Below are 16,464 nucleotides of genomic sequence, written 5' to 3'. Positions count from 1 at the left end.
AATTCCTGGAGCAAGGGGGAAAATTTTATTATATCTTTGAGTCATTTTTTAATCCTCACTGGAGGGCAGGCTTATTGATTATAGAGAGAGGGAAAGGGAGGGATGAAGAGAGGGTGAGAAACATAGATGTGAGAGAGAAACAATTGGCTGCCTTTTGTGTGTGCCCTGACTGCAGACTGAACCTGGGACTGAAACAGCAACCCAGGCAGGTGCCCTACCTGGAAAAGAACCTACAAACTTTTGCATTTGTGGATGACGCCCAACCCACTAAGCCACAGCAGCCAGGCTCTTTGAGTCACTCTTTAAACAAAAGCTGAAAGTAAACTTAAAGGGTAGCAATCATCTGTTGTTTTTTAAGAAACGTAGTTTAAGTGAAAAATAGATGAATACTCACATGAAATTTCAATTTTTCATTTTGTTGTAAATGTATATCATTGTATAAAGAAACAGAAAAAATCGTGGGCACTAAAGTTTTGAATCTCACAAAATCACTATTTTCCTGTTTCTTTTAAAAGAAAAAAACATTTCCATTGTTTCACTGAGTTATTTGTATTAAATAAGGCATCAAAAGTTACATTTCCTGGAGAATCTATTTCTCTGGACCATTGGCTTTCATAGAGGAAACATTTTTCAGCAGCATTTAACTTCGAGCTCTTATTTGATAAAGAAATAATATGTTAGATACACATACTTTCAGTAACTTATAAATGAAATCTTAACTTTTTCCCCCGAAGTATTACATTACAGTGTGAATTAATAGCTTAGGTTTTTACCAATGTCAAAAGATCAATTTATTTAATTTTTTTTGCAAATTTGTCAGTGCAGATGGTGTAGTTAAGCCATACTTGATCTCCAGAACCAAATTTTTGTCATTTTGAGCCACTAAGTTTATTATAATGTGTCATATAGCAATAGATAACAAATACATTTGTCATAGGAAATTCCACACAGCATTGCTTCTGCCCAAGTCACAATCTTTACTGCAAATAAAGTGAAACAGTGAAATCAACCTCAGCAGACTCACTGGTCTCCATGTGCTTTCTGTAAACTTGGGGCTGTTTGTGTTTTTTCAACAAATACCTATTAAGTACCTATTTTTGGTGAAGGATTATTACAGGTTCCTAGAGAAACAGTGTTAAAGAAGAATATATATTCTTATCTTCCTGAAGCATATATTTTGGGGGGAATAATAGGCAATTAACAAGATATGTAAGTCATTTATGTGTGTGTGTATACACACACACACACTCAGAGATGCTGGTAAGACTTAAAGAAAAGATAAAATAGAAAGAAAGTATAGAGAATGTCAGTGTGTGGGGGATACATCAATATTTATCCCTTTATTTTTAAAATTGAGATACAATTGATACATAACATTGTGTAAGTTTAAGGTGAACAACATGATGATTTGATACACAAATACATTGAGAAATGGTTGCCAAATAAGGTTGGTTAACACATTCATCAGAGAGGTCAGTTTCAAAGAGCAAAGTCTGAAGCCTCATTTTTAATTGATTATGTATTTATTTACTTATTTATTCATTTTTATTAAATTTATCAGTGTGACATTGAATCCTCATTGTTAAACTGAGATTTTTACAAAGATCAAAATAAGACGAGCTTCTAAAGGAACTATAAAAAAAAACTTAGGAAAAATTCTTCCAGGTAAAATCCTGAGTAGAAGGAAGCCAACTATTCTTGAGGAACATTAAAAAGAATAATGAGGCTAAAGCAGAGCTGGAAGAGAAGACATTAATAGGTAAAAATGGAAGGTAATATTCCAGAATATTAGAGTCTCATATACCATTATATGGACTTTGGCTTTTGTTTATTTATTATTTGGTTATTTTTAAAGATTTTATTTTATTTTTTAACTTTTAGAGAGAGGAGAAGGGAAGGACACAGAGAGGGAGAGAAACATAGTTGTTTGAGAGGAAAACAGTTGGCCTTCACATGCTCCCAACCGGGGACCTGGCCAGCAACCCAGGCATGTGCCCTGACTGGGAATTGACCCAGCCAATTTGTTGTTCCCAGGTCGAGTCTTAATCCACTGAGCCACACCAGCCAGGGCTAGACTTTGGCTTTTATTCTGCATGAACTGAGAAGCCACCAGAGGATTCCAATTAATAGAAACATGACACAGTTGGGCTTAGATCAGATTGTTACACAGGATAATTATGGATTTTGTATTGAAAACAGATGTCAGGTGGTAGGGAAAGAAAAGAAGAAAGAAGAAGAAATTAAGGAGGATGCTTCGATAATCCAATGGAAATATGATGATGAACTGCACAATGAGTAGCAGTGAAGGTTACAAAATTTTTTGTAATCTTGATATACTTGGAAGATAGAAAATAAACAACCTGAACAAACTTCATGTAATTTTACTGAAAAGGAAAAGAAAAGAAACCCAATGTTGAAAATGAGAGTTATGTTGAGAAAATTTTTTTCTTTGAAAATGGAAAAAATAACAGCATATTTTTGATGCTCAAAAGGATTCATTAGTAAGGGACAAGAGAGGAAGAGGTATATTGGTCAGCAAGAAAACAAAGTGCAGTCAGTGCACCATGCAAATTTGATCTTATCTAGGACATGAGTTCTGATCTAGAGTAGCAGAGGAAGATAATATAGTATAGAGTCACAAGGAGGATGTGTATGGTGCTGGGAACTATGGGTGTTTGCATCTCATTTTGTCAATTTTCCCACCAGAAAAATATGGTCTCCCAACAACAGTGAGGGTGAGTGAGGTGGTGCTGGAGGTTTAAAGACATAGAAAAAGGTTCAAAACACCCCTTTAGGAAATTAACTGAAAGTCAAGTATGGGTAAAGCTAACTGTATAATTACCACATAGTACATAGTACACCCTGATGAGTTAAGCAGTCATTTTATAGCAATTTAAAGAAGTATTAAGTGGTGTTTTCCACATGCTCTGATAAGCTGTGCAGGCATATATGGGGAGAAGATGAAAGGTTGGAATCCATATTGCCTTCTCACGTAATTATAAAAAAATGAGAAAACAGAAAGAAAATTCAATATTAAGTCCATGTACTAGAGCTATTCAGCTGAAAAATGGGGTGGTGATGATAGTAAAAGAATGGCTTGCTTCAGTTGAGATTTGGAAGCTCTTTAATTAGTGATATAGCCAGAATCTAGATCATAATCATGGCGTTGAGTGGTTGGAGGAAGGTTAAGCCTGTGTCTCTGGAGGTAAAAAAGAGGCTGAGGAATTGATGGGTCAGGAAAGTGGAAGGGTCATCTAGGTGCATCTAAAAGCACCTAGCTGGCAGCAGTGGCCAAGGCAGCACTGAGAAGAATGACCACAAACCAAGAGTAAATCAAGAAATGAAGAGAGTCCATGACTCTGGGATCTGTAGTAACTATAACATGGAAAAGTACTGACCTTAATCAAACAGCCAAAGAACGTGGGAGAATATGATCAGAGAAAAAAACTTGCTCTCATGGGTTGAGTTTCATTGGCTATCCAGCCTTTGGTGGATTCAAGTTATGTAATATCTCCTCACAAACTAAATTTTATCAGCTGAACATAAGATAATAGGACCTTGAAGATATACTATTTCATAATAGCCAAGTTTATGAGTTATTGATAAATAAATCATTATACCACTTTGCTATATTAGGAACATATATATGTGGATGCAAGTACTCATCATTTGTAAAGACCACTTCCTTCTGGTGGGCAGATACACACTGCAAACATAGTTAAAGTCTGTAGTTTCACAAGCAGTTTTATGAAAGGAATACCATTACAATAAAACGTAGATCCTCCTATACTTGTACATTATTTTTTGGTTGCCATTCTTGGTTGGCTTCTGCATTTTTAGAACAGGACAGAAAAGAAGACGGAGGTGAGATATAAAGTTAATCAATGTGTCAGAAAGAAACTTAGACTTGTTGTTGCAAGGATTTAGAGACCAGCATTACTTAGAGGACATTCTCCTTCTTTCCACACCATCTGTATCCTTGAAGTCTCACTTCTCAAAAAAAACATTCTCCAGAATTTTGCCCATAGTGATTTTTTCCTCTTCTAAATGCCTATTGTGTTTACTCTCTTTGCCACATATTTAGATGTGACATGAGAGACAGGTGATGAATTTTTATGCATTTTCAATGGCATCGCATGGTTGGAGTAAATGTTCATTTTTATGGTATTCTAAGTTCAGTTACTCCATTAGATAAATATTGCCTCTATAGCCCAGATTTTTCTCCGAAACTAATCATATTTCAGTATAATGACTATATATCAGGAGCATGAGTGGTCTCTGTTGAAAAATGGTTACAGCCTCAGTTTGGTGAATAGATTACTGGTCCCAGGAAGAGCTACCAACTGTTACTCCATACAGCTCATAGTCACCTAACTTGCCCTGAGGCTCATTAGCATAGTCATGTAAAAAGAAGTACAACGTCAAATCCATTTCCAGGTTTCTTTTCTTAGCTCAGATAATATAATGCTAAATGTTACAGAATAATAGATTGACTGACACTTTGTATATACCATCTATCCTAGTTCTGACTTTCTTGATTTAGTCAGAGTTTATAGACCTGCCAGATTCTCACCATTGTTTCAGTGCAAAGGTGACCCTCCTGGGAAAATGAAGGAAGGGGAGATTTATTGTAATTCATAAGCCATACATATAATTGGCTTGAGAATAAATATTCGTATTCTGTCAAAAAAATGTTTCAAGAATCCTTAGTGTCAGCTACAACAAATCTCATTAATTGGCTATCTTTTCTACCCTCCCCCAGTAAGTTTACCGTTTAAAATTTTTCTAAATGTCTGAGGATGCCTGTGAAAAAAAAGATGAGAAGGTAATGTAGAAACTACTAATTAGTTACATATGCATTATTTATGAATGCCTAAGTTATTTAAATAACCCTTAAGTTAACAATGTTGTGGAAATTAAATTTTAATTGGATATGGTTTCATTGTTTATGAGATGCAGTGGAGTTTATATATATATATATATACACACACACATATATTTGTGTATATATATATATGTAATACTTCTTTTTAATCCTCATCCATGTATATGGTCATTGATTCTAGAGACAAAGAAAGGGAGAGAGACAGAGAGAGAGAGAGAGAGATGTGGGAGAGAAAAATCCATTGGTGGCCTCCTGACTGTGCCCAAACCAGCGATCAAACCCACAACCTTTTGGTGTACAATGTTCCAACCAAATCAGCCACCTGGTGAGGTACATATTACAGTTTTTAACAGAGAAATGCAGAAGTATTTCTCTGCCAAAATTTTTTTGCACAAAAACATTCTCCACAATAGATCCCACTGTACTTAACATTAAAAACTTCTACATGCATGCATGTGTGTGCCTTGATTCCTCCAGAAACTGCATATTCAAATTACATTCAGATTTTCCTGGGTTTTGCCAGAACCCCAAAGCCAAAAATTCTGCCAGAAGTAAAAAACTCAAGCATATTTACCAGATGTATTTACCAAATGGTAGAGGATGTTCTAGGTATATTTGTATACAAATAAGCATAGTTTTCTTCATTTTTCCTTGTTGGGCTGTAATTTTGTAAGAGTAAAATTGATCATATATCCTACAAGCAATAAAGAACATATAGAATCTATTTGACCTTGAAAATAAAATGATGGTGAAATCCAATTATCCAAGGAAATAATCAAAGTAGATAGAAAGGAAGAAGCTATTCTAAACTGAGCAAAGGATTCACTAATGCTCAAATGTAAGGCTACCATTGTAATAGTTCTACAACTATAAAACTACATAAACAGAAATAATTAAATAAAGGAGGAGTAGAGGTGTAAATGTCTGTTGAAAGAATTCTTAAGAAATATCATTTGTAGTGAGAAAATGCATCATTGAAGTTCATCTATTTCTCTAACTTTGGTGAAATTTATTTTTTTGTTAAATTCAAATCAAATTTAATACATACTAGTCAAATCACCATAAGGAAACTCTTGTTAAATTATACATATATATGTATATATTTATATATATATATATATTTAAGTATCATTTAGTTTTTATAAATATATACATAACACCTGGAACGATGTTTATTTGGGGTTTTAAGATTATATTCTTGTATCTGTATTTTATACTTCTCTGCAGAATTTAGGAAATTTTAGTGAATTTGCATCATTTCTACACAATTGATAAGCTATTATTTGCTTGAAAATATGTGAACGTGTGTGAGAAGGAGAGCTGTCAGTGCTGTTTCAGTGCTGGACATAGATTAGGCTGTCCTAAGGGTCAACATTGCACATTCTTTGCAAGGCTTCTACTTACAGACTGATGAAAATGACCCCCTAAATAATCTGAGGTAAGTTCAACCCTACCCCAGTATTTTTATCCCTTGGCGAGAAGTGGACTCCATACTCATATACGTGTGCTGTGTCATAGTCTCGAGCTTCCAATAAGCAGAGTACATTTTCTTTCTTAGCATAGGACCGATACAGTTTTACATATCTTTAATTACAACATAGAAATATTCTTATGTACAATAAAATATTGGACTATGCCAAAGATGGTTTAACAACTATAAATCAGATTAGCTTTTCTAATTTATTATGTCTCAGAAACAGAGACTGGTCAATTTTCAGTGCACTAAATTCAGTTCCAGTATAGCAAATTTTTATTCTTGCATTCATTTAGAATGTTTGACAATGTGTCTGAAAATATATATTTTAACTAGTGTATAAATTATCGAAGTAAGCTCTTTAACATTCAGATAATAATCCACAGTTAAATGTAAATGGGTATAATTATAGATTCTCATCTTAAATATAGTGACCTGTTAACTAAACTGTTTATACATGTCTTGTGTCATCCATAATCCATTCCTTTTTATTTCTGAATAGTATTCCATTGTATAGATAAACTACATTAATTTTATCACTTGTCCAGCTGATGACCATTTATGTTAGTTCTCCTTTTAGATATTTACAATAAGACTGCTATGAACATTCATTTAAAGTTTTCCTGTGGATATATGTCCCTGGGGTACTTAGAGTAAGGATGGACTGAAAAGGGAATCAACAGAACTTTAAGGAAGATGGTGATTTATTATATTTTGATTATAGTGAAGATTATGTAGATATGTGTATTTTTAAAAATATAAAACTGTACATATAGAATAGATAAAGTTTGTTCTCTATAAATTATGCCTCAAGCAGAGCCATTTTAAAGTTGCTGTAGGCCATGTGTTTATGGCAGTTCAGGATTTAGAGCCATGCATGTTTTCTCTCAATGAAATCTCATAACGTAAGTCTGACAATTTTCTATAATTCTTTAAATTAGAGTGTAATGATATACTGTCAAATATTGTACAATGTCATTTATATTTATGTAATGGATATTAAAATATTTAGGCTATTATTTTAATCTCCCTATGTATACATATACACATATACAGACAAGGTCTCTCTGCAAAAACTCCAACCATTGCTAATATAATGAGAATGGTTTGGGAGACATCATGTAACCTGGTGGCCAAGGAGAATGGACTGGAATTTGCATGTGTGAACAACGACAACTTCACTGTGCTAGTCAGTGGGGGATGGTGGATGCCACTGAATGAGCGTGTGTACTGTGTGGCTGTTGCATTTGATGCAACAAATCTGCATCAAATTTTGCATTAGCCTTTGCATCAAATTTTGCGTTAGGCTTGACCATTCCTCCGGGGGAACTATTCAGATGACTCAGAGGCTGCAGGTATGGGCCAATGGTGATTGGCAGTTTCATAATGACAACACATCCACTCGTGCATCATGTGGTCTGCAGAGTTTTTTTGGCAAAATGTCAAATCACTTAAGTGACTCAGCTCCCCTATCACCCAGATTGGCACCCTGCTACTTCTGGCTTTTCCCAAAACTAAACTCACCTTAGAAAGGGAAGAGATTTCAGACCATCAATGACATTCAGGAAAATACAATAGAACAACTGACGGTGATTGGGAGAACTGTGTGCGGTCCCATGGTGTTTACTTTGAAGTGACTGAGGCATCATTGTCCTATGTATACTGTTTCTTGTATCTTGTATCTTATTCAATAAGTGTCTATATTTTTCATATTACATGGCTGGATACATTGTTGACAGATAATATATATAAAATAATGTGTTAGTGAGATAACTTGTTAGAAAAAATTTGTATAGGTGCATGATGGGAAGATGGGTATTGTCCAGGAGAAGTTTGACTTTCAAAAGAAGGGATTGGAGATGTTTTAGCATGTTTTTCCCCCCCTTTTTTTTTGAATAGTAATGTGAGGAAAGACCAACTGTAGTAAAAAGTTTGCAGCAGAGCTTGAGATAACTATCCTCTGAGTCAATGACACAGTTGGATAGAAGGCCATCAGTATTTTGCCTAGGGGGAAAGTTGGGTTGATATTTTAAAAATGTACCATATCTTTATTCTTACTATCACCTAAGGAACCTCAATTTAAAAAAAAAGATTTAAAAACACAAACCACATCAGAATTAAAAATAAATATTATTCAGTCAGTTGATTGACCAAATAACTTTTCACAGGTTAGTTCCTGTCTCTACAGTATGAGTCTTAAAGATACGCTGTGGAGAGCAGGGTCTGAAGCCGTATTTAGGATGTGCAGTAGAACAGTGACTAAGGGAGATGATGCACAGTACGCTGTGGCAGACACGTGTATTTATCTGAAGGGTGACACCACCTTCTCAGAGCTTGTGCAGTGGGGTGACATAAACCACACATATCTATAGAGTTTGCACAAAACAACATATGTCTATCAGAACTGATGTAAACTTGTGCCTATCAAAGCTGATGCCTACAACATGTGCCTATCGGGACTGAGGAAAGCAGCGTGTACTTTATCCAAAATAAGAAAACATGTTTATGAGAAATTGTGCAAAATCAGCATGACCTTGCCACCAAAGAAACATAAAAGCAGAGGCCCATGGACAATGCATCCGTATGCAAAGAGCAAGTCACTCTGAGACTTCCCGCACAGTCTGCCCCAGGAGAGAGAGAGAGCTCCGCTGCACTTCTGTCCCTCTGACTCTGCTTTGCAAGGTGTTGGCTGCCCAGCCCTGCTGACTCTCAGAGCCTGACCTGGTCTGGACTCTTGGGACTTGGGTTTGTTATTCCCCAATTCTCTTGTATGACATTATTACTGATTGTTTCTGAGTGGTTATTATTGTTATTAAGTTAGTATGGATTTGAATTGAATCTGCATTAATAAAAGCTAAGTAAATAACATAGTCACCTGTGTTGGCTCCCTGTCATTTTCTGTGCCACTGTCACCTGTAGGACTGATGGCCACGTATAAGTGGCTTGGCCCTTTCAGTTATTGAGGCAGGTGTCAGATGACCCAAGCAGGAATTAAAGACAGGCTTATAGGAAAGACTATATTACAAAAAATACACTCAAGCCCTGGCTGGTGCAGCTCACTGGATTGAGCGCGGGCCTGTGAATCATACAACCACGGTTCTATTCCCCGTCAGGGCACATGCCGGGGCTGCAGGCCAGTTCCCAGCAGGGGACGCATGAGAGGCAACCATGCACTGATACTTCCCTCCCCCTCTCCTTTCCTTCCCCTCTAAAGATAAATAAAATCTTAAAAAATATGCACTCAAGCCATATGCAGACTCTTAAGTGAAATGTCCTGTAATATTAATTTTGAAAAAAAGGGCAATTAAATTATGCTGCAAAGTAAACATAGCTTTTCAGGAAAAAAAAATAAACACAGTTCCATTGTAAAATGTAATTAACCAAGCCTGTGTAGATAGCACCACCTTTTGTAGAATCTCAGAAATTAGCGTTTCATTGTGTTTTTGTTTTATAAATGGTTTGAGCCTGCTTGCAATAAATATGAAATCCCTGAGTCACTGCAGTTTGTAGTCTGGCTTGGTTAGTTACCTAATGGGGAGGTGGGGTTTATGAGGTAGATCTTAATGATTGTGCCTGCATTATTTCCTGTCTCACATAGTTATACAATAAAATATTAATAGTACCACCCTGGTCATCTATCTTACAAATGCTTGCCACCAGTGATAAGGTTGATAGTATATGTAGTGCTGCTGACCTATCGTAGTGTCTAAGGAAGAAATCTATAGTCATTCATTTGAAACATTTACTGAGGTTTCATTCCAAGCAAGAATATACCTTACCTTCAGTTTTATGTGGAAATTTGACAGGAAACCCTGTCAAATCTCTCTTATTATTCTGTAGTGTGTGGGTGTGTACATAATTTTGTACACGTATGCTCAAACATTTATTTCTTATAAAAAATAATTTTATTTATTTATTTATTTTTAGAGAGGGGAAGGAAGGGAGAAAGATATGGAGAGAAACGTCAATATGTGGTTGCTTCTTGCATGCCCACTACTGCGGACCTGGCCCGCAACCCAGGCATGTGTTCTGACTGGGAATCAAACCAGTGACCCCGTGGTTCGGAGTCTGGTGCTCAATCTACTGAGCCACACCAGTCAGGGCTCACAAACATGTATTTCTCAAAGCCTACTATGGATATACATTGATGCATGATTTTTTAGGCAAATAATTTAATGATATAGAACACTAGAACTTATCTAAACACAGTATTTTAAGTTACTATATTTTTGTCTTAAGTACAAATCAGAAATGGTACAAATACTGAACCATTAATTAAAGAGAATGAAATATAAATTTCTCTGACTTCCCATTCCTATTGCCACTAATTCTTACTTACCTCAGACTGTTCTTATCGAAGATTTTTAGTTAAACCTGATACACAATTTTTATATCAGGTAAGTAAGTATTGCTGTAAGGAAATACTTTTTCTAGAATCTCTTTTTTTAATTGGGGGAAAAAGATTTTCATAGAGATGTTTATTTGATCACAAAAATTATTTGAAAAAATGAATACCACAAACTTGCCAGTGGTAACTATTTTTTTTTCATTTACAGATATGTTTTGCACCCTGGCTGGTGTGGCTCAGTGGATTGAGTGCCTGCCTGCAAACCAAAGGGTCATTGGTTTGATTCCCAGTCAGGGCACATGTCTGGGTTGTGGGCCATGTTCCCCTGGTGCAAGAGGCAACCACACACTGATGTTTCTCTCCCTCTCTTTCTCCCTCCCTTCCCCTTTCTCTAAAATAAATAAATTAAATCTTTAAAAATATATATATTTTGCTTTCTAGGCTTGTAGTTAAATGTAAAAAGATATTTTAAACACTTGTTTAGGTTACTTTTTCCTGTTTTATATATTTTGAATATTTTAGTATAAAACATAAAGGCAATTTTAAAGTTTCTTAGCTATATAACTTCGGAGGCAGAGTTTTATTTCAGGTTTATTTAATAACATTATCTGTGCTTTTTACTGTAATCACAGAGACGTGCTCCTCACCCTAAGTATCATCTACTCTAGGTGACAAAACCTACACTACATTAATAATTCAAAACAAGATCAGTAAAAAATCAGTGATAAACTATTTAATAAATATATGTGCACATTTTGGGGTGTAAGCCAGATTACTTCTCTTTGAAGGAGATTTGTGGAAATCTTCATAAAGCATTAAAGGAGCCTGCAGTTGAACTTCATTCTGGTGGGTGAGTATAAATGGAACATGTGGAAAATAAGGGGACACCCTTCCTGATAGAGAAAAATATGAAAGTAAGTCTACATGTAACCTGTGTTGTCAGGTGGAAGAAAGCAGCATGGCATTTTGGTTTCACATATTATAAAATAAATTAGGAATATTTTAAACTTGTTTAGGATTCTGTAAATGGACTGTATATCAAAATTGCCATTAATCCAGAAAAGGGATAAGTCCTAGAGCAGAAAATAAGAACTAAGGAATAGAATTTGAAACAACTTAGGAAATAACTTCCCCTTCTCTGCAGGTCTGGACATTAACCGAGGTAGTTAGGAATAGCCTGTGCCTGCGGGTAAGGCCGAGATCGCAGAGAGAACACCTTTTGTCCCTGTCGTGGAGGTGGGACAGGCAGTGGCGGGAGAAAGGCAAGGATTGCCAAACTCAGCATGCCATCTGCCTCAGAATATGGTTTAATTGAGGTAATGTTGGTTAATAATGTTATTATATGTTTCAGCTGTATAACATTATAGTTTAATATCTGCGTGCTCTACAGCATGTCACCGCCAAAATCTACTTTGAACCTCTCGTCGGATATTTGATCCCCTTTACCCATCTCATCGTCCCCCACCCCCTTACCCTCTGGTAATCCCACCGTCAGATACAACGGTTTTCTCCTTACTGATGAAATAATTTTAGGAAACAACCAGAATATACCTTTAAAATATGTATAAAATTCTCCTTACAAATCTTCCCCAACCTTGTATACACTAAGAAGAACTATAAATTTTTAAAAAGTAAGTATGTCATAGAGGGCCCACTATCTTATTTCAAGCACAGAAGTTATCTGTAGAGCTTGTGTTTGCTTAGAATATGTGGGGTATATGGCACAAATAATGCCCCTTTTTTATTACAAAATCGCAAGCATGTAATTCTGTAACATAACAATATCACACTTAAGCATATCGCCATATGACATTTTAGCGAAATGTTCAAAAGAAAACTGTAAGTTATTACACCCATATTGTTACCCTACTAACCACACTCAAGCAGGCTTTATATCTATCTGCTGGACCCTGTATTTTGGCTAAAGGAACCAATTCAGGAATAAGTTTCTTTGGATAGTGAATAGGGTTTTATAGCTTTTTATCTAAGTTTCTAGTTCCAAATCTAGTAATACCATACTGGTATTTCAAAAGTTATTTCTACTCCTAATATACAATGTTTCTTCCCTCTAAGAAATAAGGATCTTATTGTATGTCTATAATATCCCTTTGAGATGTGAAGTCTGAAAATCAATATGTAGACTTAATTTGTATGGATCCACTTTATCAACTTAAAAACATTATAGAATACCTATGATTCAGCATGGATCGATCTTTTTTTTTGAAAATATTAAGATTTTCCCATTACTGCCGAATACTGCTGTCTAATTCTCACCACAGTTTTTACAGTCCTATACATATTGATGGGAAAGCATCAAAGTTCAATACCCGGAGAGTCACAATTCAATCAGTTCAATAAAACCAGGAAGGAATTAAACTATGACAGCGAGACCATAAATGTCAGATTAATTCACTTTCACTCTAATATTTTAGGCATTAAATATTTTAAGAAGTGATTTTTCTTATAGACTGAATGTAGAAGACTGGGATAATAAAAATCATTTTATGAAAAGGGGGACATTTATTCTCAGGCATGCACTGATTCTCATATTATATACTATTGAGGCTTTATGAAGCTTTCTTCTGAAACCCTCATTACCATCTGGAACTTACTTTATGAGTTTTAAGTTTGAAACTTCAAATATCTTTTTTGCAAAAAAAAATTATATATATAAGAGCCTTCTTTACAAAAGGCTTTTTTCCTGAGTGGATGGTAGATGACTTTGACAAGTTAGCATATTACTTTATAGCTATTGCTTGTCAGTCAGTGTCACCTGTTCATTCAGTCAGGTGTGCTGCTTCTCTGGCCACAAACCTCACTGGTAACCTTCATTTAGCATCCTAAGCACTTATGTGAACACTGGGAACTGAGCACAAACCATGCTGTTATTGAGAAACAAGCAAGAAGTTATGCACCACGGACCGTAAAAAAAAGAATATCACTTTCACACAAGAAAGGTAGTGTATTTTAAAAATTCCACAGTTTCCAATTTCTTATTTGTAATAAAAATACCATAGAAGTTTAGTTCAGGGTGACTCGTAAAAAGTTAGAAATTTACAAAAAAGATCTATAAGCACATAATTAGGAAAAATGTACTTGAAAAAATGTTTGATATTGGTCCCACGTGTAAAACAAAAGTACTTGTTTTTTTTCATACTTGTTCTTATGAACTTATTAATAACTACATGATGTTCTTTTAATTCTACCAGGACTTGATCTTAACAGAACTTGAAATTTAAAAATAAAGCATTGTTTGATGATACAAAAGATTAAATATTTGAGAATTTAAGCATAATGTTTTTCATCACAATTTGACATTGGAAACAATCGTAAGATATGGAGCTAGTAACAGGGAGCTTATCCCTAGGTTATTTTCTTCACTGTGGGAGGAAAAATTAAATTCTTTTAGTAAATCCATATGCTCAGCTCTTTTTGCCTTTCCTGCCTATCAAGCTTCTTTGAGATCTCTTTAAGATCAGGGCAATGTCTTCCCAAGGATACTTTTAAGGGGAAGAAGGAAAGGGCATCACCCAATTCTAACATCATTATGCTCCTCTCTGTACCATCAGAGCTGCTAAAATCCATGAATGCTCCAGGCTGAATGAGTGTGTGATCTCCTTTAAGTAGAACATTCAACACATCTAGGGGAATTTTTGAAAAGCCAGTTAAATGATCAATTTTATAAAATAAAAGCAGCAACAAAACAGCTGAGGCTTTAACTTAGTTTCTCCTCTAAGTCCAGTCTAAAGACTGAGCTATTTATTACAACTCTGTTCTCTCATTCCCCTAGCACTCTTGGGGAGCATGGACCACATTCTCTACACTGCTCTGAACGTTTCCTACCAGGTTGCCTGGCAGAACAGCAGTGTTTGAAAGATGCTGGTTAAGTGAAAGATAGAAAGAGGTAATTAATAAATTATTGAATAAAAGATGCTATAATAGTTATCCACATGGAACCATAAAATTGCTTCTCACTTCATACAATCAGTGGAACATTAATTATCATGTGGGTAAGTGTGCAGACATAAATTTTAAAAAAATATCAAAATAGAAGAAAATATGGAATGTATTTAAAACTTTGATAGATTTCAAAAAACACAAACTAAATAACAAAACAAATAATTTCATAATATATATTAGCATATATATGAAAAAGAGAGAATATATATGCATGTATATATGTGTATGTATGTATATATATGCATACATATGTATATATATACATATATATATAAGATAAATTCTTGGTCAACTTTCATTACACAGGTTTGTAGTGGGGACTAAGTGTATTGAATTAAAAGAGAACATTTGAGGATTAAAAGAAGTACTTTGAATCTCCAAATTACTATTTCTTCTTTTCGCTGCAGCAAGTGGAAATTATGTGTATGTAAGGAGTGGATAATTGCATTTGCGATCTCTGATTACTGGAGCCAGGGCTGGGGATGCTTGTTCTGTGAAGCCATATCTATAATGGAATCACTAATTGAATCTTCTACATGTACTTCTCTGCCTCAAATATAAAACAAGTATTAAGAGGCACCTACAATAATTATACAGACAGAAAAAATCAAATGGGGCAGATATTAATATTTAAACAATTTTATACTACTGTTTTCAACATTGTATAAAAAAGTTTCCTTCTCTTTTTTCAAAGTCCTTTATTTATTTAAAGCTCATTAGCATTATTTTCTTTTTTGTTGTTGCTGTTGTATGATTTTTTTATTTAATTATTTTTCAAGTACAGTTTTCTGTCTATTATTCCCATCCCAGCCCACCCCGCCCCATGCTCCCCACCTCCCTCCCATTTCCACCCCGTTAGTTGTTGTCCATGTGTCCTTTATGCTTGTTCCTCTAAATCCCTCCTCTTTTTCCCCTGAAATTCCCTCCCCTCTTCCCAATGGTTACTGTCCCCCTGTTCTCTATTTCAGTGTCTTTGTTTTTATTTTAGTATTATTTTCTTTAAACATATTTCTCTACCAATATTTTTACTAGTCCCCCCTCAGGCAGTCATATCTACAATACACACTTCTCAAAAGCAGATCGTGAGATAAAAAAATTGAATGCAGGTGGTTTTTATTCAAAGTCATTTTAGGAAGGATAAGTGACTATCAAGGAGTGTATGGTGGGAAGAGAAAATAAATAGTAAATAATACATCACTACTGGCTTATTTCTCTTAGATGGAAATATGGAGCAGACTGAAAGTGAACAGGGGAGGGAGGAGAGGGACAACGGTGGAAAGAAGAGGAAGGGACTAGACAAAGAACATGTATGAATGACTCACAGACTTGGACAACGGTGTGGAACTGGCTGTGGGAATGGGGTGGGTGGGATGGGCAGAGGAGGGCAAAGTGGAAAATATGGAGACAACTGTAGTAGAATAACAATAAAAATGAGTTTTAAAAGAGTACATTACTACTTAGCAGGTTACTACTGTAGACAACTGGAAATTAGTCCTGTAGAGATCTCTGAGAAATCAAGTGGAATTCGTCTAAAGATTAACCAACCAAGGAATTCTAAAGCAGAATTTTGGACTCCAGCCCCTGTTGCTTACAGATACACTCTAAGCCATCAGTGTCTCTGTGCATCTGTCCTCTGACTATCTGTGGCTAGCTTTGACTTTGTAGTTTACAAATATCATTTATATCTGTCTTTGAAGTTCATATGTCTTTATATGTTGCCATATGATTTTTCTGCCTAACAAATCAATTTAAATTTCTTAAAATTATAACCTATGCCTCTTAGTTTGTTAGCTGCTG

The sequence above is a fragment of the Artibeus jamaicensis genome, unplaced genomic scaffold (genome assembly GCF_021234435.1).
Source record: "Artibeus jamaicensis isolate MK-2021 breed Jamaican fruit bat unplaced genomic scaffold, CSHL_Jam_final contig_384, whole genome shotgun sequence".
In the NCBI taxonomy this organism is placed as follows: domain Eukaryota; kingdom Metazoa; phylum Chordata; class Mammalia; order Chiroptera; family Phyllostomidae; genus Artibeus; species Artibeus jamaicensis.
Note: the sequence above shows the minus strand (reverse complement) of the source record.